Source organism: Bos mutus, chromosome 8, assembly GCF_027580195.1.
Source record: "Bos mutus isolate GX-2022 chromosome 8, NWIPB_WYAK_1.1, whole genome shotgun sequence".
NCBI lineage: Eukaryota > Metazoa > Chordata > Mammalia > Artiodactyla > Bovidae > Bos > Bos mutus.
Window position 1 is genome coordinate 81,488,639 of NC_091624.1, and position 26,642 is coordinate 81,515,280.

Consider the following 26,642-nt stretch of genomic DNA (forward strand, 5'->3'; position numbering starts at 1 on the left):
ACTTGGAGACAAATGGCCTTTAAGAAAGGTCTCAGATTTGATACAACGAATGACTACATCATGAAATGTTTTTAGAAGTACTGATAACAGCAAGTACTGGTAAAAGCAAGACCAAGTTTAGACTGAATTTCAAGTTTAAATGCAGTTCTCCATGATTTTTCCCCCTGAAATTTGAAGACCTTTGTTTTCTTTTGAACTTGCTTTGTTGTTTCTGAGAGTTTGCTAGGGATAGAATATTTTAAAGATGATCCAATTATATGAAGCATCCTTGCAGAAGTAAAACCATGAAATAGATACAGGAAAACCTATACTTCAGCTTCTAATGGAGATTAGAATAGAATCCTCTCTTCACATAACCAGAATTTTTAGTTCCCAGTTCCTTAACTGGTATCTGGAAGTAAAAACACAGATGAAAAGTGTCTGCCAACTTCACTTGCCTAGATAACTTTTTGCTCACAATTTCCCTCAGAATTGAGGCACAGAAGACTCACACACAGAAATTAGAAATTGTCTAATTAAGTCAGGGTACAGAGGCAGCAAAATATTTCTCTTATTGCTTAGATGCAGTACATACCAGTCAGGATGAACTGAATTATGCTTGATAACAAAAATCCAAATATCTCACTGGCTTAAAATATTAAGTTCATTTCTAGTTTACACTGCAGTCAACTTGGCTTAGTAGGGATGCTGCTCAACTAAGTCACTGGAAGATACATCGACAGGTAGCACACACTTCCAACCTCCCCATGTAAGAGATAGAGAACACAGAAATGTGAATATTGACTCTGGCTGCTCCTACTTAATAGGGACACATATCATGTTTTCTTCTATTTCTCTGGCCGAGTAAATTCTATATCCAAGCCTAATTTCCAGGGGATGAGAAAATGTAATTCTCTGGTGTTTTCAGAATCACTATACCCAGGAAAATCTCAATCAATAGTAGGCTTCTTGAGCCTTTCTCATCACACTAGTCTCTTAATTAGGCCACTGCGTCTCTCAACTGGGGGCAAATTTGCCCACCCACCCCACTCCCCAGAAACATTTGGTAACATCTGGAAGCAGTTTTGGTTGTCACATTGCGGGGAGTGTGATACTGGCATCTAGTGGTTAAAGGCAAGTGGAAAGTGAAAGTGAAGTCGCTCAGTCGTGTCTGACTCTTAGTGACCCCATGGACTGCAGCCTACCAGGCTCCTCCGTCCATGGGCTTTTCCAGGCAAGAGTACTGGAGTGGGTTGCCATTGCCTTCTCCTGGTTAAAGGCAAGGGAGGCTTTTAAACATTTTGTAGACAGGATGTGTGTGCTAAGTTTCTTCATTCATGTCTGACCCTATGACATGAAAAACAGCAATGCCAAAGAACGCTCAAACTACCACACAATTGCACTCATCTCACACGCTAGTAAAGTAATACTCAAAATTCTCCAAGCCAGGCTTCAGCAATATGTGAACCGTGAACTTCCTGATGTTCAAGCTGGTTTTAGAAAAGGAAGAGGAAACAGAAATCAAATTGCCAACATCCGCTGGATCATGGAAAAAGCAAGAGAGTTCCAGAAAAGCATCTATTTCTGCTTTATTGACTATGCCAAAGCCTTTGACTGTGTGGATCACAATCAACTGTGGAAAATTCTGAAAGAGATGGGAATACCAGACCACCTGATCTGCCTCTTGAGAAATTTGTATGCAGGTCAGGAAGCAACAGTTAGAACTGGACATGGAACAACAGACTGGTTCAAAATAGGAAAAGGAGTACGTCAAGGCTGTATATTGTCACCCTGCTTATTTAACTTATATGCAGAATACATCATGAGAAATGCTGGACTGGAAGAAACACAAGCTGGAATCAAGATTACCAGGAGAAATATCAATAACCTCAGATGTGCAGATGACACCACCCTTATGGCAGAAAGTGAAGAGGAACTCAAAAGCCTCTTGATGAAAGTGAAAGTGGAGAGTGAAAAAGCTGGTTTAAAGCTCAACATTCAGAAAACGAAGATCGTGGCATCTGGTCCCATCACTTCATGGGAAATAGATGGGGAAACAGTGGAAACAGTGTCAGACTTTATTTTTGGGGGCTCCAAAATCACTGCAGATGGTGACTGCAGCCAGGAAATTAAAAGACGCTTACTCCTTGGAAGGAAAGTTATGACCAACCTAGATAGCATATTCAAAAGCAGAGACATTACTTTGCCAACAAAGGTTCGTCTAGTCAAGGCTATGATTTTACCAGTGGTCATGTATGGGTGTGAGAGTTGGACTGTGAAGAAGGCTGAGCGCCGAAGAATTGATGCCTTTGAACTGTGGTGTTGGAGAAGACTCTTGAGAGTCCCTGGGACTGCAAGGAGATCCAATCAGTCCATTCTGAAGGAGATCAGCCCTGGGATTTCTTTGGAAGGAATGATGCTAAAGCTGAAACTCCAGTACTTTGGCCATCTCATGTGAAGAGTTGACTCATTGGAAAAGACTCTGATGCTGGGAGGGATTGGGGGCAAGAGGAGAAGGGGACGACAGAGGATGAGATGGCTGGATGGCATCAGTGACTCGATGGACGTGAGTCTGAGTGAACTCTGGGAGTTGGTGATGGACAGAGAGGCCTGGCGTGCTGTGATTCATGGGGTCACAAAGAGTCGGACACGACTGAGCGGCTGATTTGATCTGATCTGATAGCCTATGACTATAAACAACCCTATGACTATAGCCCACCAGGCTTCTCTGTCCATGGGATTCTCCAGGCAAGAATACTGGAGTGGCCTCCTGCAGATGATCTTACCTACTCAGGGATCAGACCTGTGTTTCTTAAGTCTCCTGCATTGGCAGGTGGATTCTTTACCACTAGCACCACCTGAGAAGCCCTATATACAGGAGTACCTGCAACAAAGAGCTATCTGGCCCCAAACGTGAGTACTGCTGAGGCTGAGAAACCCTGCATTAGTATTTTTCTCAATCCTAGGCTACGGCCAAACAGAGATCAAGACATATTACAAAGCTACAGTAATTGAAACTGTGATATTGATGAAGGAGCAGAAAAATAGAGCAGGGAAAAGAAAAGCAAGTGAATGTGGTAAATTATAGAGATGACAATCCCAAGCAATGAAGAATTGTCTTGGTAATTACCTGAATGGGGAAAAAAAAAGCTGTATCTTTTCTTCATTTCATATGCAGAGATAAATTCCAGATGGATTAAAAATGTAAAATTAATAATAAGATTGTCAATTTACTAGAAGAAAATATAAGCATGTTTTTATGACCAAAGGGATAAAAAGGTCTGCTTAAACAAACAAAAAGCCTGAAAATAGGCATAATTATGATTATGTAAAAGTTATAGGACAAGCAAGGAACTGGGAAAAGCACTTAAAAATATTTACACAGCACACATCTAAAATATATAATGAGAAATCATATAAAATATATAAAGAAATTTATCAAATATGAAAGTAAGAGAGGGAAAACACAAACTGAGTCTGGAGCATCTTACAATGTCTCCAAGATGTGCTCAAGAAACAAGTGATGGCATGTCAGAGAGAGAGAACACAAACTGCAAGAGCTCCTGATGGCAAAACTGGAAAAGTTTGAGTAATGAAATAAATAACATAGCACTGGATTATAACACAAAGTATAAGATAAATATACAGGAGTCTATACTTGCATTGATAAATGATGGAACAAATAAGTAGGAGAGAAGAAACAAACCTTCCTTCCAAACACTTTTTGTAGGTAGCACCTCCTCCCCTCCAATTTGGTGGCTCTTAACCACCCCTTCCCAACCCTTGAATGTGGGCTGGACTTAGAAAGCTCCTTCAAAAGAGTAGAATATAGAAAGGGGGGAATAACATAACTTTACAGGAGAAAAACCTAGCAAACAATATTGGTCAGACACATATAATATATTAAAAAAAATGAAAAAGCCTGCAGGGATCCACATTAAAGTAAAAAATGGTCATTAACTTTGTTAGCATACAGGGGTAGAAAATGTGATATAGAAATATCTGGAGAGAAGAAAGGAGTGGTACTTTGAAAATAATATACTTCCCCATCAACAGATGAATGCACAAAGAAGATATGGAACAAATATACAATGGAATATTACTCAGCCATAAAAAATAAAATAATGCCATTTGCAGCCGTATGTATGGACCTAGAGATTATCATTGGAGAAGGCGATGGCACCCACTCCAGTACTCTTGCCTGGAAAATCCCATGGACGGAGGAGCCTGGTAGGCTGCAGTCCATGTGTCGCTAAGAGTCAGACACGACTGAGCGACTTCACTTTCACTTTCCACTTTCATGCATTGGAGAAGGAAATGGCAACCCACTCCAGTGTTCTTGCCTGGAGAAACCCAAGGACGGGGGAGCCTGGTGGGCTGCCGTCTATGGGATCACACAGAGTCGGACACGACTGAAGCGACTTAGCAGCAGCAGCAGCAGAGATTATCATACGAAGTCAAGTAAATCAGACAGAGAAAGACAAATACCATATGACATGAGATGTGGAAAAACAAATGAAATTTACAAAACAGAAATAGAACTGCAGATATTGCAAACAAACTTATGGTTACCAAAGGGAAAACATGGGGGAGAGGGATATACTATATACACACTACTATATATAAGATAGATAATCAATAAGGAGCTGTTTATAGCATAGGAAACTCCACTCAGTATTCTGTGATAATCTTTTTGAGAAAAGAATCTGAAGAAGAATGAATATATGCATATGTGCAACTGAATCACTTTGCTGTACACCTGAAAGCAACATAATATTGTCAATCAACTACACTTCAATAAAATAAAAAGAAAATAATATACTTTCTTTCCTTATATAATTAAAAAGCAATTTAAAATTCATAACCATCTTGTGTATTTATTAAAAATAATCAGTTATTTGACCCTTACTCTCAGAAATTTAGTAGGTCTGGGTGGGGGACCAGAAGTAAGAATTTTTAACAAATGATTCAGATGAGTATGGTGGGCACAGTAGATATTGCACTTAAGAAAACAGAATGGAATAAGTACATTTTAAATTTATATTCCATATATTACTTACAACTCTGAGCTGGACAGGTTTAATGTCATATATCCCTACAACCAAAGTTAGGATTTGAAGGGAACCAAATTCTGATTCAAATGAGACAGAAGACAAAGATGAAGGCAAATGGGAGATAAAAATATCACCTTTATTACATATAAAAATGGTATTGGATCATGTGGCTTATAGCTGTGGACAGGTGATCTTTGCAATATTGAATTACAGACTTAAATAGATTTACCTACCAGTCATACCGGGCATCTCTCTGCTTTTACCTCATGCAAAGAGCATTTGCTGTCTTCAGCTAGCTTCACCTCCATAGGTCAGAAGAAAGAACTACCCATATATTCTTGAACATATCAAAGATAATTCATCCCTCCTCCTGAGAGGAGCAATGAATGAGGGGCTATAGAGAGGCCAACGGTGTTAACTTAGTGGAGTTCTTTCTACATAGAAATAAGCATATTGGACTAGGGAATGACTGAACTCCTAACAGTATAGGATGATGTGAGGGAAAATGATGCTATTCAAAGAAGCTGCTCCCTTAGAGGCAGTTATATCATTTAAAGGCATCAATTCTTAAAATTGATGCTACAAATTTTAATCCAATTTTCTCCATAGGTTATTAAAATTGAATTTACACATGTTATTAATATGTATGAGAGATCAATGAAATAATGGTCCTGAAATTTTCACTTGTTATATCTGAGACCTTGCATGGACCTGACCCACACTTGCTTTGGGCCTAACCACAAATATTTTGGTCAATGCAATTTGAAAATGGGACTTAAAGTCCTTTTTCATACTGAGTTTTGGAACCTCTGCCAGTGCCACCATTTGAGTAGGGCTGGGCTAGCCTAAGGGATGATCAGAGCCAGAGAGCCAAGACACTCCACTGCTCCAGCTGACACATTGCACCATAACCACCAGACCTGTGAACAAAGTCATCTGACACCAGTCAGCCCCAGATGAACTGCCAAATGACTGCAGTCAGTCACATGAGAGAACCCAGATGAGGTCATGAGAAGTCTGGCCTGAACTAGAAAAAGACCCACCCTGCAGTACTGTTAACTAATAAAATGGCTAAGACATTGAGTTCTTGAAGTAGTGAGCTTTTGAGTGTGCATGATACTCTGTCTGGCTTCAAGTACATAATAAAATAATATCCTGCAATTTTCCTTTTATATTTTGCGTGGCAATTCTGAAACATCCTGATACTGAGACTTTAAACACTGTATGTTTAAACACTTTATGAAATAAAAGTAGACAAAATTCAAAGGTCAGTCAGTTTAAAGCTACAGGGTTTGTTTTTTGTGACGTCCTCTTGACACTCACACAAAAATTATCTGAACATATTTTAGGTGAATACAACTTTGACAAGAGACCTCAGTGTGACTAGGTTAATGGCTGTGCATTCAACTTGTATAGGCATTTTCATCTTCAGGATCACGCATCTAAGAAACCTGAAGTTTCAATATGCCTTGAGGTATGGTTTAAAGAATTCATTATCAAATGTGGTAGTTGCAAACACATTTCTATCAAGTACTGGTTTGAACTGTGTATTGGTGGGAGCTGCTTGAATATTCACACACAAACAATTGTTCACATCAGTTTGCATTTGAAACAGGTAAATGTGATTTGTTTCCTCTATGGATTCGATACAACTTTGCCTATAAGTAACATAATGTTTTGCCTATAAGTAACAGAACTTTAGCATTTCGTGCAAAGATGGGCTCGATAAAGAACAGAAATGGTATGGACCTAACAGAAGCAGAAGATATTAAGAAGAGATGGCAAGAATACACAGAAGAACTGTACAAAAAAGATCTTCACGACCCAGATAATCACGATGGTGTGATCACTCACCTAGAGCCAGACATCCTGGAATGTGAAGTCAAGTGGGCCTTAGGAAGCATCACTACGAACAAAGCTAGTGGAGGTGATGGAATTCCAGTTGAGCTATTCCAAATCCTGAAAGATGATTCTGTTAAAGTACTGCACTCAATATGCCAGCAAACTTGGAAAACTCAGCAGTGGCCACAGGACTGGAAAAGGTCAGTTTTCATTCTAATCCCAAAGAAAGGCAATGCAAAAGAATGCTTAAATTACTGCACAATTGCACTCATCTCACACGCTAGTAAAGTAATGCTCAAAATTCTCCAAGCCAGGCTTCAGCAATACGTGAACTGTGAACTTCCAGTTGTTCAAGCTGGTTTTGGAAAAGGCAGAGGAACCAGAGACCAAATTGCCAACATCTGCTAGATCATCAAAAAAACAAGAGAGTTCCAGAAAAACATCTGTTTCTGCTTTATTGACTATGCCAAAGCCTTTGACTGTGTGGATCACAATAAACTGTGGAAAATTCTTCAAGAGATGGGAATACCAGACCACCTGACCTGCCTCCTGAGAAATCTGTATGCAGGTCAGGAAGCAACAGTTAGAACTGGACATGGAACAACAGACTGATTCCAAATAGGAAAAAGAGTACTTCAAGGCTGTATATTGTCACCCTGCTTATTTAACTTATATGCTGAGTACATCATGAGAAATGCTGGGCTGGAAGAAGCACAAGCTGGAATCAAGATTGCCAGGAGAAATATCAATAACCTCAGACATACAGATGACACCACCCTTATGGCAGAAAGTGAAGAGGAACTCAAAAGCCTCTTGATGAAAGTGAAAGAGGAGAGTGAAAAAGTTGGCTTAAAGCTCAACATTCAGAAAACGAAGATCATGGCATCTGGTCCATTCACTTCATGGCAAATAGATGGGGAAACAGTGTCAGACTTCATTTTTTGGGGCTCCAAAATGACTTCAGATGGTGACTGCAGCTATGAAAGTAAAAGATGCTTATTCCTCGGAAGAAAAGTTATGACCAACCTAGATAGCATATTCAAAAGCAGAGACATTACTTTGCCAACGAAGTTCTGTCTAGTCAAGGCTATGGTTTTTCCAGTGATCATGTATGGATGTGAGAGTTGGACTGTGAAGAAAGCTCAGCGCCAAATAATTGCTGCTTTTGAACTGTGGTGTTGGAGAAGACTCTTGAGAGTCCCTTGGACTACAAGGAGATCCAACCAGTCCATTCTGAGGGAGATCAGCCCTGGGATTTTTTGGAAGGAATGATGCCAAAGCTGAAACTCCAGTACTTTGGCCACCTCATGCGAAGAGTTGACTCATTGGAAAAGACTGATGCTGGGAGGGATTGAGGGCAGGAGGAGAAGCGGACGACAGAGGATGAGATGGTTGGATGGCATCACTGACTCGATACGTGAGTCTGAGTGAACTCCGGGATTTGGTGATGGACAGGGAGGCCTGGCGTGCTGCGATTCATGGGGTCGCAAAGAGTCGGACATGACTGAGCGACTGAACTGAACTGAACAGAATGTTATTTAATATCCCAGGGTTCCCCATGAAAAGGGTCATCAAAATGGAACCATGATATGAAACAGATCTGTAAAAAATGAATTCGGGTACTGTCTGCCAGGAATGACCACACACTGTCTTCTGATTCACAGGCATCTGGAGACCAAAACCCATCCCCTATATCATCCTACTGGAAGCTCAGTGACTTACCAAACATGGAGCTGGGACAACAAGAATTCAAAACCAACACTAATAATCCTCTCATCCTCTGCTTCTTGCTTCTTCTCTCCAGTTTATTCAAGCTACTTTGGAGATCTTTGGCTCAATGCCATAAAACTTGGTTAACACATATCCTTGGTTATCAAGAATCAAAGTTATTTTTTAAAAAATCTGCTATGTGGAAAAATATTCAGGATAAAGTTGACACAATTGAAATCTTTCATTAGTTTTAAGTTGTAATGTACCTCATAAAACTGTCCAAAGCTTAAACGGAATAAATAACTTTGCCAAATTCAGTCTTCTGAAATAATGTGTCTGATAATGTGATAAATAATAACATGTTGAAGAATCACCAACAAGAACTACAACTCCTTAAACATTTGCGCCTATTTAAGCCATTATTTTTGTATTGGCGCAGATGTAATTCTCTCTGTAGATATTCCTAATGCTTAAAAATTAGGCAGTGGCATCCATTTCACTTACTTGTAGTGGTATGATTGTCATTAAAGGAATATGTTCAATTCTTTTACATTTACATTCCAACAAGCAAAACAAAAAAAAATTTTTTTATTGCAAAATTCAGACTTAAATTGAAGAAAGTAGGGAAAACCACTAGACCATTCAGATATGACCTAAATCAAATCCCTTACAATTAGAAGGTGGAAGTGACAAATAAATTCAAGGGATTAGATCTGATAGAGTGCCTGAAGAACTATGGATGGAAATTTGTGACATTGTACAGGAGGCAGTGATCAAGACCATCTGCAAGGAAAAGAAATGCAAAAAGGCAAAATGGTAGTCTGAGGAAGCCTTACAAATAGCTGAGAAAAGAAGAGAAGCAAAAGGCAAAGGAGAAAAGGAAAGATATACTCATTTGAATGCAGAATTCCAAAGAACAGCAAAGAGATAAGAAAGACTTCTTCAGCAATCAATGCAGAGAAATAGAGGAAAACAATAGAAAGGGAAAGACTAAAGATCTCTTCAAGAAAATTAGAGATACCAAGGGAACATTTCATGCAAAGATGGGCACCATGAAGGACACAAATGGTAGGGACCTAACAGAAGCAGAAGATATTAAGAAGAGGTGGCAAGAATACACAGAAGAACTTTACAAAAAAAGATTTTCATGACCCAGATAACCACAATGGTGTGATCACTCACCTAGAGCCAGACATCCTGGAATGGGAAATCAAGTGGGACTTACAAAGCATCACTGTGAATAAAGCTAGTGGAGGTGATGGAATTCAGTTGAACTATTTCAAATCCTAAAAGATGATGCTGTGAAAGTGCTATACTCCATATGCCAGCAAGTTTGGAAAACTCAGCAGTGGCCATGGAACTGGAAAAGGTGTTTTCATTCCAATCCCAGAGAGAGAGAATGCCAAAGAGTGTTCAAACTACCACACAACTGCACTCATCTCACACACTAGCAAAGTAATGCTCAAAATCCTCCAAGCCAGGCTTCAACAGTACATGAGCCATGAAATTCCAGATGTTCAAGATAGATTTAGAAAAGTCAGAGGAACCAGAGATCAAATTGTCAACATCTGTTGGATCAGTGAAAAAGCAAGAGAATACCAGAAAAAAACACCTACTTCTCCTTTATTGATTATACCAAAGCCTTTGAAATATCACAATAAACTGTGGGAAATTCTTAAAGAGGTGGGAATACCAGACCACCTTACCTGCCTCCTGAGAAATCTGTATGCAGGTCAAGAAGCAACATTGAGAACTGGACATGAAACAAAAGACTGGTTCCAAATTGGGAAAGGAGTTTGTCAAGGCTGTATATTGTCACCCTGCTTATTTAACTTATATGCAGAGTACACCATGAGAAATGCCAGACTGGATGAAGCACAAGCTGGAATCAAGATTGTTGGGAGAAATATCAATAACCTCAGATATGCAGATGATACCACCCTTATGGCAGAAAGTGAAGAAGAACTAAAGAGCCTCTTGAAAGTGAAAGAGGAGAGTTGGCCTAATGAGGTGGATGAAACTGGAGCCTATTATACAGAGTGAAGTAAGCCAGAAGGAAAAACATAAATACAGTATACTAACGCATATATATGGAATTTAGAAAGATGGTAACAATAACCCGTGTTATGCGAGACAGCAAAAGAGACACTGATGTATAGAACAGTCTTATGGACTCTGTGGGAGAGGGAGAGGGTGGGAAGATTTGGGAGAATGGCAATGAAACATGTAAAATATCATGTAGGAACGAGTTGCCAGTCCAGGTTCGATGCACGATGCTGGATGCTTGGGGCTGGTGCACTGGGACGGCCCAGAGGGATGGTATGGGGAGGGAGGAGGGAGGAGGGTTCGGGATGGGGAACACATGTATACCTGTGGCAGATTCATTTTGATATTTGGCAAAACTAATACAATTATGTAAAGTTTAAAAATAAAATAAAATTAGAAAAAAAAAAAAAAGCTCAACATTCAGAAAACTAAGATTATGGCATCTGGTCCCATCACTTCATGGCAAATAGATGGGGAAACACTGCAAAAAGTGAGAGACTTTATTTTTGGGGGGCTCCAAAATCACTGTAGTTGGTGACTGCAGCCATAAAATTAAAAGACACTTGCTCCTTGGAAGAAAAGCTAGATAGCATATTAAAAAGCAGAGATATTACTTTGCTAACAAAGGTCCATCTAGTCAAAGCTATGGTTTTTCCAGTAGTCATGTATTGATGTGAGAATTGGACTATAAAGAAAGCTGAGCGCCAAAGAATTGATGCTTTTGAACTGTGGTGTTGGAGGAGACTCTTGAGAGTCCCTTGGATTGCAAGGAGATCCAACCAGTCCATCCTAAAGGAAATCAGTCCTGAATATTCTTTGTAAGGACTGATACTAAATCTGAAACTCCAATCCTTTGGCCACCTGATGTGAAGAACTGACTCATTGGAAAAGACCCTTATGCTGGGAAAGATTGAAGGCAGGAGAAGGGGACAACAGAGGATGAGGTGGTTGGATAGCATTACCAACTCAATGGACATGAGTTTGGGCAAGCTCCGAGAGTTGGTGATGGACAGGGAAGCCTGGTGTGCCGCAGTCCTTGGGGTTGCAAAGAGACAGACACAACTGAGCATTGAACTGAACTGAACTGAGCAAGCAAACTCAAACCAGAAGATGTTTCTTGTGCACAAATGTAAGCATGCATGCTCACACCAGGAAATGAAACCTGAATCTTTTGATCCATTGCAAAATGCTAATTATGACTATTATACCACCTTATGTGAAATCCCAGCTTAAAGAGTGATAGACTTTTCAAGTGTTACTTGTGGAAGGAAGTGGTTGTGAATATTGGTGATTTGTCCTCTCTGCCTACCTTCTGAGACAGGTAAATTATCTAGTTTGTAACTAGAAAAATTAGATATTCTTCATTAATTCTACTTATTGTTAGCTTAGATTGCTGCAAAACCTTTAAAATTAGAATACAGTGGTTACCTCTGCCATTGAGGAGAGCTGTAGGTGGGAGGACCGATCACTGCTAAAGTACACAAGAGAGCTTTCTGCAGTGAAGGAAAGTTTCCTGGATCATAACTGGGGCAGTTCCATGGGTGTGTGCATTTGCCAAAACCCACTGAACTGTACACTTACAATCTATATTGTATTTTAAAAAGAGAAAACAATAAAGACAAGGGGCCAGATTGAGAAGGGCCTTCCAGATTATGGTGAAGGATCTAGATTTCACTATGTCTAAGATGAAAATTCACTAGAGGTTTTCTAGCAAGCCAAAGATGTGATCTCATGTTTTGAGAGGTGGACTCTGTCTGAGATGTGGCCAAGGTACTGGAGCAGGGCAAAACTGGAAGTCAGGATCCCATCCAGGGGATATTGCAAGAGTTCAGGAATGACTGTTGAGGGCTTAATGGAGGTGGTCCCAGTGGGGCTGTGGAGAAGTGATGGTGCTTCTGCCTTGGATCTTGTGCTGAGCTGCTCTGCTCTCCCTGCTTATCATGGGAAGCAGTTACATCCCAGCTGCTGGGAAGCTCTGATTGCCAGAACTCAGGTGTTTATCATCTTTGGGATTGGTATCTTCTAGAAAGAGCCACTTGTTCCTTTCCTGGGGCAGCCCAAACACAATGATAAGTTGACACATAGGTATACAGACCTGGCTCTCTGGATCCAACAGAAGAAGGACAACATTGAAGGCCTATTCCAGTCTTAGAGTTCCCTGCAGGGTTGGGAGCTTCTCTCTTTGCTCATCCTGTTTCTGTTTCTTTCCCCACACAGATGTTGATTCTAAAAGCACTTTCTCCAAAAGAGATTGTCTTTAATCCATTGTATATTCTTGCCTCCTTTGTCAAAGATAAGGTGTCCATATGTGCATGGATTTATCTCTGGGCTTTCTATTTTGTTCCATTGATCTATATTTCTGTCTTTGTGCCAGTACCATACTGTCTTGATGACTGTGGCTTTGTAGTAGAGCCTGAAGTCAGGTAGGTTGATTCCTCCAGTTCCATTCTTCTTTCTCAAGATAGCTTTGGCTATTTGACGTTTTTTGTATTTCCATACAAATTGTGAAATTATTTGTTCTAGCTCTGTGAAGAATACTGTTGGTAGCTTGATAGGGATTGCATTGAATCTATAAATTGCTTTGGGTAGTATACTCATTTGCACTATATTGATTCTTCCAATCCATGAAACATGTATAATATCATGTATGAAACGAGTCGCCAGTCCAGGTTCGATGCATGATACTGGATGCTTGGGGCTGGTGCACTGGGATGACCCAGAGGGATGGTATGGGGAGGGAGGGAGGAGGGTTCAGAATGGGGAACACATGTATACCTGTGGTGGATTCATTTCGATATTTGGCAAAACCAATACAATATTGTAAAGTTTAAAAATAAAAAAATAAATAAAATTGAAGTAAAAAATAAATAAATAAAAGCACTTTCTACTAAATGCTCATCTCTGTTTCAGAATCCACCTTGTGGAGAACCCAATCTGTGATGCTTTGCAATAGATGTTGATTTCTTTTTTCATGTAAAACTGAAAGGTATATTTCAGGGATCTCATCGGCTCATCCAGTGATAAATGGTGGGTCGTGATGGTCTGGAAATATCAGGCAATAAGGAGTGCCCTCCAGCCACTTTTTTTCAACTGGCTGTGGGACATAGTCCCTCAACTTTTGTGGTTTTCAGTTCCATCTGCTATAAAATATGAAGGAATTTAATCAAAGGAGATACTCTGGAAAAATTTTTTTACAACACCATGGTGAAATTTTTTAGAAACATTTAAAGTAACTGAAAATCAACTTATCATTTTTTTAATGGTACTAGGATCTCAAGTTACCTTGATTCACTCGTTTTACTAGCTGTTTCTCAATGGTCGTGTTTATCTTTTAAGAGGCACATAGGAGACATGAAAAAGTATGATACTAAACCTAGCCAATTCTACAAATTGCAAATCTGATAAGATTTAACTGGAGAATATTGCTGTGATTAATGAATAAAGTCAATTTCTTGGCTTTCGATTTTGATTCTATTTTTGAGTATTCCATATCTGCCCATGTGATTCGAAACGACTTCAAGTCACTGCCTAGCATAACTTGACTGTCCCATGTCTTGATCTTCTTCCATGCTATTTGTTTAAGACAAACTTGTTTTAGTTTCAAGACCTTTATATATATTACCTCTGCCTGAAATACTCTTAACTCAGCACAGTTAACTCCCACTCATCTTTTGCATGTCAGCTGAGAAGTTACATCTGAAAAGGAATTTCTTTCTTCATCACCAGGACTGCATTGTGATTTGTACCTACTTGGAACTTTCCCACAGGCTTAGTCTATACTGGGGGAGACATCTAGGAAATTACTACATGTAACCCTATGTGTGTGCAAGAGTGACATTGAACCCAACTCTATTTTCAATAAGAAGTAAGTTATTTGAAAAATTATTTTAGTTACTATCAACTCTATATTATTTGCAATACACTTCAAAACAAGCTAACATATACCAGAGGGTCATTATACAGAAAACAAATTTGGGATCTTTGCTTGAACGCCATACGTATTAGTAAGGAAAAAAGAGTGAATCATATTAGTGAGAACCCTGATTTCATAAGTCTAACTATCCTTTGAAAACTTTTTCACTTTGTAGGTTGGGTAGGGGAAGGAAGCAAAAATTACAAATGCAGCCATCCTTGATGTCTGAGGATGCCATCAAAGAATGAAATATTGTATTAATCTCCACAGCCATTTTCAGTGGTAGACTTAAGCTATCTGGGTGAAAATTCTTTGACACTTCCTTCCTTGAGAAGCAGGGTCTATCCTCTGCACTTGAATCTGAGCATTGTGACTGCTTTGACTAATAGAATAGGACAGAAGTGACACTGTGTTTCCAGTCTCAGGCCTTGAGAAGTAAGTGGTTTCTTCTTTCTGTTTAAATACCTTGAGCCTGCCATACAGCAGAGGTTATATCGAGGTACTCCAGTCCTAGCTGAGCCCAGCCTTCTAGTCCTTTCCTCCAATGAGACAGACATGGAATGAAGCTATCTTGGACACACTAAACCAGCCCATCCCCCACCTGAATACCACCAGTAACCACCACTGATACCATGTGGAACAAAGGAATCATCCGGCTGAGCCCAACCCAAATTTCTGTCCCACACAATTGTGGGATATGATAAAGTGGCTGTGGATTTTAGTCATTAAGGTTGAAGTAGATTGTTATGCAGAAACTGAAAACCTAAGCACACTTCTTCTCTGTTTTGTTTTCCCTTTTCTCACGGTGTTAATTTATCTTGTTGCAAACAAATGTCTTTTCTTTGTTTCAAAGTCCTCTTATATACAAAGAGTCAAAGAGAAGCTTAACTGAAAAGGAGACCACCCATCATTTATTGGTTATTTATTCCATTGTTTATTGGTTAGGTATAAAGTATTAAAAAACAAACCCCGTGTTTCTCTAGGATGATTGATAGGGTTTATAGTAAGGCACCCTGTTTTGGAGGATCATTCACTTTGAAGGTAACTGCCTCCTCTTTGGTCTTTTTTTATTGCTAACGTTGAAGGAAATTTAACATTCTTCATGCATGCATAAAATAGATAGCTAGTGGGAACCTGCTGTATAGCAGAGGAAGCTCAGCTTGGTACTCTGTGGTGACCTAGATGGACGGGATGGGAGGCAGGTCCGAGAGGGAGGGGATATAGGTTTACATATAGCTGACTCTCTTCCTGGTACAATAGAAACTAACAACACTGTAAAGCAATTATACCCCGATAAAAAAGCATGGTATTCATTATACACAATGATAGTGGTATTTGTTGTCACATATTTGCTACAGCTGATGTATGGGATAGGGTGGAATGCTTAGCTAGTTCTGCTCTGATTCATCAGATCAGATCAGTCACTCAGTCGTGTCCGACTCTTTGCGACCCCATGAATCGCAGCACACCAGGCCTCCCTGTCCATCACCAACTCCCGGAGTTCACCCAGACTTGTGTCCATCGAGTCAGCGATGCCATAAAGCCATCTCATCCTCTGTCGTCCCCTTCTCCTCTTGCCCCCAATCCCTCCCAGCATCAGAGTCTTTTTCAATGAGTCAACTCTTCGCATGAGGTGGCCAAAGTACTGGAGTTTCTGCTTTAGCATCATTCCTTCCAAAGAAATCGCAGGGCTGATCTCCTTCAGAATGGACTGGTTGGATCTCCTTGCAGTCCAAGGGACTCTCAAGAGTCTTCTCCAACACCACAGTTCAAAAGCATCAATCCTTCGGCGCTCAGCCTTCTTCACAGTCCAACTCTCACATCCATACATGACCACAGGAAAAACCATAGCCTTGACTAGATGAGCCTTTGTTGGCAAAGTAATGTCTCTGCTTTTGAATACGCTATCTAGGTTGGTCATAACTTTCCTTCCAAGGAGTAAGCGTCTTTTAATTTCATGGCTGCAGTCACCATCTGCAGTCATTTTGGAGCCCAGAAAAATAAAGTCTGACACTGTTTCCACTGTTCCCGCATCTATTTCCCATGAAGTGGTGGGACCAGATGCCATGATCTTCGCTTTGTGAATCTTGAGCTTTAAGCCAACTTTTTCACTCTCCACTTTCACTTTCATCAAGAGGCTTTTGAGTTCCTCTTCACTTTCTGCCATAAGGGTGGTGTCATCTGCCTATCTGAGGTTATTGATATTTCTCCCCGCAATCTTGATTCCAGCTTGTGTTTCTTCCAGTCCAGCATTTCTCATGATGTACTCTGCATATAAGTTAAATAAACAGGGTGACAATATACAGCCTTAACGAACTCCTTTTTCTATTTTGAACCAGTCTGTTGTTCCATGTCCAGTTCTAACTGTTGCTTCCTGACCTGCATACAAATTTCTCAAGAGGCAGATCAGGTGGTCTGGTATTCCCATCTCTTTCAGAATTTTCCACAGTTGATTGTGATCCACACAGTCAAAGGCTTTGGCATAGTCAATAAAGCAGAAATAGATGTTTTTTCTGGAACTCTCTTGCTTTTTCCATGATCCAGCGGATGTTGGCAATTTGATCTCTGGTTCCTCTTCCTTTTCTAAAACCAGCTTGAGCATCAGGAAGTTCATGGTTCACATATTGCTGAAGCCTGGCTTGGAGAATTTTGAGCATTACTTTACTAGCATGTGAGATGAGTGCAATTGTGAGGTAGTTTGAGCATTCTTTGGAATTACCTTTCTTTGGGACTGGAATGAAAACTGACCTTTTCCAGTCCTGTGGCCACTGCTTACTTTTCCAAATTTGCTGGCATATTGAGTGCAGCACTTTCACAGCATCATCTTTCAGGATATGGAATAGTTCAACTGGAATTCCATCACCTCCACTAGCTTTGTTCGTAGTGATGCTTTCTAAGGCCCACTTGACTTCACATTCCAGGATGTCTGGCTCTAGGTCAGTGATCACACCATTGTGATTATCTGGGTCGTGAAGATCTTTTTTGTACAGTTCTTCTGTGTATTCTTGCCATCTCTTCTTAATATCTTCTGCTTGAAACTAAGCTCTGATTCATACCCTCTTCCTATTCCTCTATCCAACCCTCTTTGCCCTCACATTTTGCTGTGATAATCAAGGGGTTCTCAAAATGTGTCTCACAATCTACTTGTACCAAAACACACATTTACTGGCACTATAAACTTTCTGATTAGAATTCTGGGAAGGAGGGAGGCTTAGTAATCTACATTTAAAACAAGCTCCCAGGTGATTGTGTTCCTTGGATTAGTATCTTTGGGGACATTTTACTGTCTTTTTTCTTAGGCCCCCACTTTCTCCCCTGAATTATGGCATTTCAGTAGGACTCTGTTAATATTGTTTAACAGCCTTAATCTGTTGTGGTTTCCAATTTGTCTTCCCTTTCCCATTGTTTCCTGGGTTCTTTTCTGTGTTCTCTCACTTTAGTTCTCCTTTGCTTCTTATTGTTTGACTCACTAATCAAAGAGCTCTGCAAATTGGACACAACCTAGTGACTGAACAGCAACATACAGTATTTAAACCTATAGGTTTCTTCTTTGGCTAGGTATTTGTTTTTGTTTCCATTAAAGGTTTGGAGTGTATATCTCTCAAAGATATTATTACTGCAGCCATTTAAAACACGTAAAGGAGGCAAACCTCCTCTTCTGCTCTTCAGGTAACTAACTGTGGAAATACGTTAATGATCCTTAGATTACCACTTATTCCTTGAGAGCTTGCTTGAAGGTTCTAGCAGGGGAGCACAGCGACTCGTATACCCTTGACCAAAGAGCAGTCCTCCTCCATCAGGGATGGTTGTCCTCTTCAACTGAGCATGCAGCCTTGGTTGGCGGGGAGCGGGGGTGGGGTGGGGGGGCGGGTGGCGCACATGGAGCCATGAGGGAGGAAGGGGACACTGGCCTAGCCAGCTAGATCAGCTGAATCAACCCTGATGATCAATGGGGTGACAGATGTCACAACCAGATTGCCCTCACATCCTACCACTTACTCCTGATTCCCATTGTTTCAGTTAGCTGGGAAAAAAAAAAAAAAAAAAAGGATGCCTGATACGATTCTGCCCTTCCTCTGAAGATTTTGATATGTGGATTGTCCGTTTTTCAGAACAAACCTGTGTCTTTTCCTCACACAATCTGGTAAATATTATAATATTTAAGCATCACAAGGGCATTGATGCATAGCTGAACTCTGGACTGGCCAACCAAGACTCACAAGGAGCAGGTTTCAGGAAACCAAGATGATGGGTCCTCAGCCACCTGAAAAAATATGCAGCAACTCAGGTTACATCTGGAATTCATTGGGTATTTTTCTCTGTCTCTTCCTGGTCAGTTTTCTCACCACTCTACCCATGAAAATGCAGCTATCTGGGTGAGTTCGTGCACATGCTCTGATTCAGTTTTTCAAGGAGCAAATATTGATCACTGCCATAGTTCAAAGCAGGGCCTCGAGTGTTAAGGTGGGAGTGGGGGTCTTTCAGGGCAGTAGGGAGAAGTGGGAGGGGCCCCCTTAGCAGCTGGGATTCTTGAACTCCCAGGTAATGCAGAGAATGCAATGATTTATGAAGTGTACTTTACCAAGTAACAGTAAAATTGTGTGATACCATTTAGACCATACTGTATTTCTCCAAACATAGTGATTGCATTTTTTACCTTAACAGTTACTCTGCAGTCTATAAAATATTTATGTTGCCTTTCTAAACATATACATTATTTACTGTACAGTCTGTAAAATATTTATGTGCCTTTCTCTAAAGATACTGTATATGGTATAGTATTTTTATTCTTTTTTCCCCTTCCTGAACCATGCACGCAGTGAACTGGGACACTTTGAAATCAAGGACAGTGGCAGGAAAGAAGACACAATGCCACAGAAAGAAGAGATGGGGTCTTTGTTCTTGTTGGTCTTATTCTCATGGGCCCAAGTGCTGTAGACCTCTGTTGGCAGAGAAAATAAGATATCAGGTGCTTTGGGTTCAACGTGAAGGACTAAAATGGAAAGTCAATATACATCCATACAAATTTCAAAGAAAGGAAGGATCACATCTGTGTGTATTCACACAAACACATACAGGAACATACACACACATGCTCCTAAGACATAAAATGAGTTGTTCATCTGGCTTGATTGCTTAGAGTAGAGACTTTTTGCTCTCTAATTGGGCTAAATAATTGTTATTCTCTTTCCTCACTTGGTTGAGTCCTGAGAAATTTCCCTATGATGAAGGAAAAATGTGAATGGGAGAACCGAGGCATTTATTGAGGAAGTGCGGCCTGATAAACACTACCACTATCTCCAAATCTTTAATAAAATTTATACAACATTCCGAGTGAAAGAATTTGACTGAATTTCCCAAAGATCAAATTTTTCAAATAATTGTTAAACTCTTCACATCATTTGGAATATATACTCTGATACAGAGCCTATGTTTATGGGTTGCCAATAATCAAGTGAAAAATTAAGAAAAAACATAGTCAGTCATAAGAATGTTTTGTCTTCATGATAGTAATTTAGTTTGAAGTTATCCAGTTAGGATCCAGACTTGTTTCATTCTTTGGAACGCACAGTATCACTAGTTCTCTGTATTATAGAGAAAATGGGCTTCACATGCAGAAACACAGGATGGAGGGGGATGGGGTGGAACTCATTAAAAACCATTTAACGCTAAACTAAATGTCGGCATACTTTGAAAGAGGCCTATTAGTTAATGTACACAAGAAGATATCAGTATTTATGATAAGCCAAAGAAACCAAACAGTGAAACCCATTACATAGTGCTTATAAGACACTTGAGTTTTAAGCAATGTTTTAGATAAATTAGATTGGAATTGACAGAAAGAAAAATAGCTCTTATGGGGAAGGATTTTTATTTAGACCCCTTACCTGGAGCCAAAAATCCTGAGTTTTGACTGATTCTGAATGACTAACTTGTCTGCAATGAATGGGTGACCTCATAGCAGACAGATAAAACATAATTACATTACAACTAGAGGGTACTTTTTGTTGTTGTTTTTATGGATATAATAGACAAGATCCTCACCAACACATAAATAATGCTATTGTTTCCAAAGGCTGCAATTTAAAACCTCCCTTTCTTAGTATAGTCGGTTAGCATTAAAATAAAAAAGCAGTTCTGGTACATACTTCCGATAATCTGGCTTGATCTAAGAATAACATTAAGAACTTTCAGAGTAATATTAATTCTCTCAAAGGGGCCTGCAGTAAATACAAGGATGTAATCTCTGACAATGTTCTATGGTGACAGTTGAGAGAAGAGAAGCATAAGATCTGATAGTCAGTTGAAAAGGACATGGATAAGGAAAATTAGTGGGTATACCCCCAAAACAGGACAGAGTGGATGATCACTCCACATCAGAGAAATATCTGTAGAAAGGCCCAACATTTTTATAAATGAATAATACAGACTATAGTAATAGGCCCTATTACGTTATCATAAAACATTTTAGATGTAAAATATTAAAACGGATATGATTACCAGCTATCATCAGTGGAGGGGAAAAAAAGTGATACTTAGGCATATGTCAAATTTTAATCAATTTAGATATTTGTGAGGCCTCTATTATTAACTAATTGAAAACTGTGCCTTTGGGTAATTGAATGATTTGACCTCATATAAAACTTTTGGATAAAAGCCAATTAAATGCCAGAGAATGTATTTGAAGCTGATAATTTAAGTTTTAGTGTACTTAATCTTAAATGATTCTTTCTGCTAATAATTAGATAGCAGAACCTGTTTTGTTTAGTAAGGTCACTGTTAGACCATAGTAACAAAAACATGTTACTGGTTTCAGGAAGAATCTTAGTCATTTTGCATCTCAATTAGCAGGAAACTATTTACTTAGATCATCCAAAAGTCAAATCAAATTATCAGGATAAGTTAAAGGAAGGGGATCCAAAATAAAAGTATTAAATTTAAATCTTTTAATTTTTTGTCTCAATTTTTATGACTTTCAACTAAACTCTAGTAGTTGAATAACACAATAATAGCTAAATATTTTATGAATTTCTATTATTTATCAGATACTACTCTACATTGTCTATAAATCAAAAGAGAAGTTGCCCAGTCGTGTCCGACTTTTTGCGACCCCATGAAGCCTACCAGGCTTCTCCATCCACGGGATTTTCCAGGCAAGAGTACTGGAGTGGGTTGCCATTTCCTTCTCCAGGGGCTCTTCTGACCCAGGGATCGAATCCTGGTTCCCCACATTGCTGGTAGATGCTTTACCCTCTGAGCCACCAGGGAAGCCCACATAGGCATACATTTATTTAATTCTCAAAATAATTCTAGGAGGCGGTTACCACTGTGATCCCCACGTCACAGATAGAGAAACTGAAGCTTAAAGTTTATACCTGGCCCAATATCACGTATCTAATAAATGGGAGAGTCAAGATTCGAATGTAGGCATACTATGCTGCTGGAGAAGGAAATGGCAACCCACTCCAGTACTGTTGCCTGGAAAATCCCGTGGATGGAGGAGCCTGGTAGGCTACAGTCCATGGGGTCGCAAAGGGTCGGACACGACTGAGCGACTTCAATTCTTCATACTATACTGCATTTGGTTTAACCCAAGTAACCTGATAAAGTAGCCTCCAGAGAGTGTACTATCAAACTTTTTATGTACCCAAAATAAATACCTCTTTATTCAGAAAATGCTAATTAATTGTAATGTTGTAGTAGATTATAAAGGGAAATAATTATTAAATGATACAGATATGGCAACATTTAGAAGAGAAAAAAGGATCAAAAAGAAGTGCGTGTATGGTGAGGAAGAATGTGAAGGGAGGTATCGAGGATGTAGACAAGACAGACATTAAAAAACAAACAAACAACTTAAGGAAGAAAATGCCTCCTTTTAGTTCACAAGAATCATACACAAAGCAAATTATCCTCAGGAGATAGTTCTAAAAATGGGAAAAGTTAAGAGGAGGCGTGAATTATACCCTGTTTGTTCTACGTCTTGACGACTGACGTGGCTTCTTTTCTCCCCAGGAGCCCATTAAAATGTCTACAGTAACATCACTTTGATATCCACAGATCAGCCCTTGAACTCTCGGCATTTGATATTGAACACCTGTCTGTTAGGAGAATAGTTTGTGAGTGGATACTCTCAGGTACCACATTATTAAGTAGATAACACAATATTTCTGGACCAAGTTTGCCTTATTTCAAAATAAAGATAGTTTTGTGAACTGTTGGAGACATTGCTAGATTTGCCACTTAAGGACAGCTAAGTTTAAATTTTGGCCTTTCCACTGATTAGATATCTGATTTTCTGAAAGATCCACAAACATTTCTCTAGCTTTCTTTCTAAAGTATTTTTAAAAGTTAGAATGAACGATTAGCTTTTATTATTGTATAGTTTTAGTGTGAACAAAAAAAAAAATCAGTGAGCAAAGGAGAAACAGACATAGAGAATAGACTTATGGACATGGGGAGAGGGAAGGAGAGGGAGAGAAAGAGTAACATGGAAACTTACATTACCATATGTAAAATAGATAGCCAACAGGAATTTGCTGTATGGCTAGGAAACTCAAACAGGGGCTCTGTATCAACCTAGAGGGGTGAGATGGGGAGGGAGATGGGAGGGAGGTTCAAGAGGAAGGGGATATATGTATACCTATGGCTGATTCACGTTGAGGTTTGACAGAAAACAACAAAATTCTGTAAAGCAATTATCCCTCAATAAAAAATTAATTAATTAAAAAAATCAGTGAAATGATCATTTGCTTCCACTTATTAAAAGTATAAAAGACAGGTCATAATATTTTTCCTCTCATCCAGGAACACTATTCAATAACCATACATAACTGAACTGAACTGCACAGTTTCAGTTCACAAACACCTATGACCACATTATCTGCCTTACGTATAATAAATGATTTTAAGACATCAAAAAGAAGAAAAAGTAAATATCATACAACAAAATTATGCTTCATCAAACATGTCATTTATCACTTTAAAATCTAACACTTTGGGTTATAGTATGTTCAGACAATGTATACATAGTTAACATGTATACACAGCTAAAATCAGCAAAAGTCCAAAATTACACTAGTCAAAGGACAGTGTATTTTATATCTGTTGCTGTAATAATTTGAAGACCAGATCACCTGTTATTGGTCCCTTAAATTAAGCCTGGTTTGACTTCAAGCAACAGAAACCTTTTAGTTCTGTGCCAAGGAAAAAGGGGAGTCCATGGTAAAGCAAGCTTCCAAACATAGAGTCAAAAATAGTTGGCTCTTCTGTAAACCGGAGCTGGGTAGATGTAAGAAACAGAATCAGTTCTGGGTCTCCCAAGGGTCACATAATGTCCTTACTCCATTTCTCAGGCTCTGCATGCTTTATTTCAGCTCTAGTTATCTTGATATTGTCTGTCTACTCTTTCACTAGACTGGCTTTCATTGCTTACACGTGGTCCAACATGGTGACCTCAAGTTTATTTGGTCTTACAGATCGGATATTCCCATTTGCTGACTGCAGCCCTGATTTTCAACTAAGGAAGCATGTCTACTCCAGATGGCACATGCATGTCTGACTCTTTAGTGATGGAGAGGAAGGGCATGAGAAGCTTAAATATCCATCCTTCAGATTTCAATTGGACTTCCCTGGTGGCTCAGACGGTAAAGTGTCTGCCTGCAATGCAGGAGACCTGGGTTCGATACCTGGGTCAGGAAGATCCCATGGAGAAGGAAATGGCAACCCACTCCAGTACTGTTGCCTGGAAAATTCCATGAACTGAGGAGCCTGATAGGCTACAGTCCATGGGGTCGCAAAGAGCCAGACACGACTGAGTGACTTCACCTCACTTCATATTTCAATAAGAAATTTATATTTGTAAAACCTAATCAAAGTTTTATCATGCAAATTATGGAAACTAAAGCACCATCAAGTTTTCTTGGGGAATGAGAGAAAATATTAGAATTTAGAGGCATACTTGATTGAAATCTGTTTCCATGTTTTTTTTTGGTTCAAACTCATGAGAGAGAGAGAATTAGTTGACTGACTCATTCTAGGTAGCCAATGAATCAACTGGCTAGGGTAGGTTTTTCAACTCTGGTCAAGTTTATTTGCTGTGACAAAAAAAATGGATCCTGTAGAACAAACTTGACTTTCAGTGGGGGATATGGAGGTTGGAGTTCCCAGAGAAGAGCACTGTAGATGGTTAGTTTTTCCCCCAAACATGTTAACTATACAGCTACAGTGATTGAGTTTCATGAAAAGATAAGTTTGAAGGAAGGTGCTTAATTTAAATAAATCAGTAACTGAGAAGAGATCACTCTGTGCAGGAGATATTTCAAAAGCAAAAGTATCCAAAATGGAGTTCATACAATATGTTTCGAGGGTAATGGCCATGCTAACGGATTTATGGCTGATTAGCTTTTGAGGAAGGGCTTGAAGCAGTTTTGCAACCAAAATCACAGATGCAATTGCTCTCAGGACCACATTCTTTGCTGCCAATGAACATTTCTGTTGGGAAAGGATTTTTGGCTGAAAGTTACCAAGTTTGCAAAATATATTTATCCATTAGGAAAAAGTAGCTGGATCCTGCTAGAAAGGAAGAAGCTCCAGGCCTACTTATGCTCTCAGCAGATTTTCTTCCAAATGTGGTTTTCCAGCTTGAAATGGAGAATAGATTTGTGAAAGTCAAAGTCGTTCAGTTGTGTCCGACTCTTTGCGACCCCATGGACTATACAGTCCATGGAATTCTCCATGCCAGAATACTGGAGTGGGTAGCCTTTCCCTTCTCCAGGGGATCTACCCAACCCAGGGATTGAACCCAGGTCTCCCACACTGCAGGTGGATTCTTTACCAGCTGAGCCACAAGGAAAGCCCAAGAACACTGGAATGGGTAGCCTATCCCTTCTCCAGTGGATCTTCCCGACCCAGGAATCCAACTGGGGTCTCCTGCATTGCAGATGGATTCTTTACTAACTGAGCTATGAGAGAAGCCAGAATAGATTTGTACCTATCTCTAAAAGATGGGGATTCATATATTCAACATTTCCAAAAGAATTTGCTCAGATAGGCCTTTACTTTTGTCCTTATTTTTCCAAGGAAGTAACTAAGTAACTTTTGCTGGGAACCAAGAAAGGCAAATAAAGCCCTCAAAGGGTGTGTGTGTGTGTGTGTGTGTGTGTGTGTGTGCAGCACAGAAAGACAGAGATGGGAGGAAGGAGGGAGGCTATAGAGGACAGTGATGAACACTAGCTTTTCTTTATCACTTTACTCTCAATGGCCATTCCATGTAACCTCTTCCTAAATATGTAACTTCTTCCTAATGTATCTTACATATGGGATAAGTAAAGAAGGCATGTGGGACTCCTGATTACTAAGACAATGGCACCCCAATCCTGTACTCTTGCCTGGAAAATCCTATGGATGGAGGAGCCTGGTAGGCTGCAGTCCATGCAGTTGCTGAGGGTTGAACACGACTGAGCGGCTTCACTTTCACTTTTCACTTTCATGCATTGGAGAAGGAAATGGCAACCCACTCCAGTGTTCTTGCCTGGAGAATCCCAGGGATGACAGAGCCTGGTGGGCTGCCGTCTATGGGGTCGCACAGAGTTGGACATGACTGAGGAGACTTAGCAGTAGCAGCAGAAAGGAAATTAGTAATTTCAGTAAAGTGGGATGGTTCAGGAAACCACGGAGTTCCTTTTGTAGGGGAAGAGAGTGCTCTGAGGAATTTTCTTTTTTATTTTTCACTATTGACATCCTCATGTGATATGTACGTTACATTACTGTGGGTGACCCAGATAAAATTTAGGTGCAGCATTTTTATGGTTCTCATTCATTTCTCCTGTTTGGTGGAGATATGGATGATCTTTTCCCATACAGATTTGTGACAAGGCTGGCTTTTTCTCTGCCCAGGCCTGCTGAGACAGCTCCTGGTACGCCTGCTTTAACTTCTCCCTCTGTTAGTCTTCCTGGCCCTGTTGTCAGTTTATTTTGCCTTCAGGCTGAACAGGGCCTCTCCCTTCCTGTGAACGCTTTGTCACTGCTTGGTCAGCAGGTTATCACCTCTTCTGCCTCTGCAGTTTCTTCTCTGGCCTCACTTTCAAGTACACAGG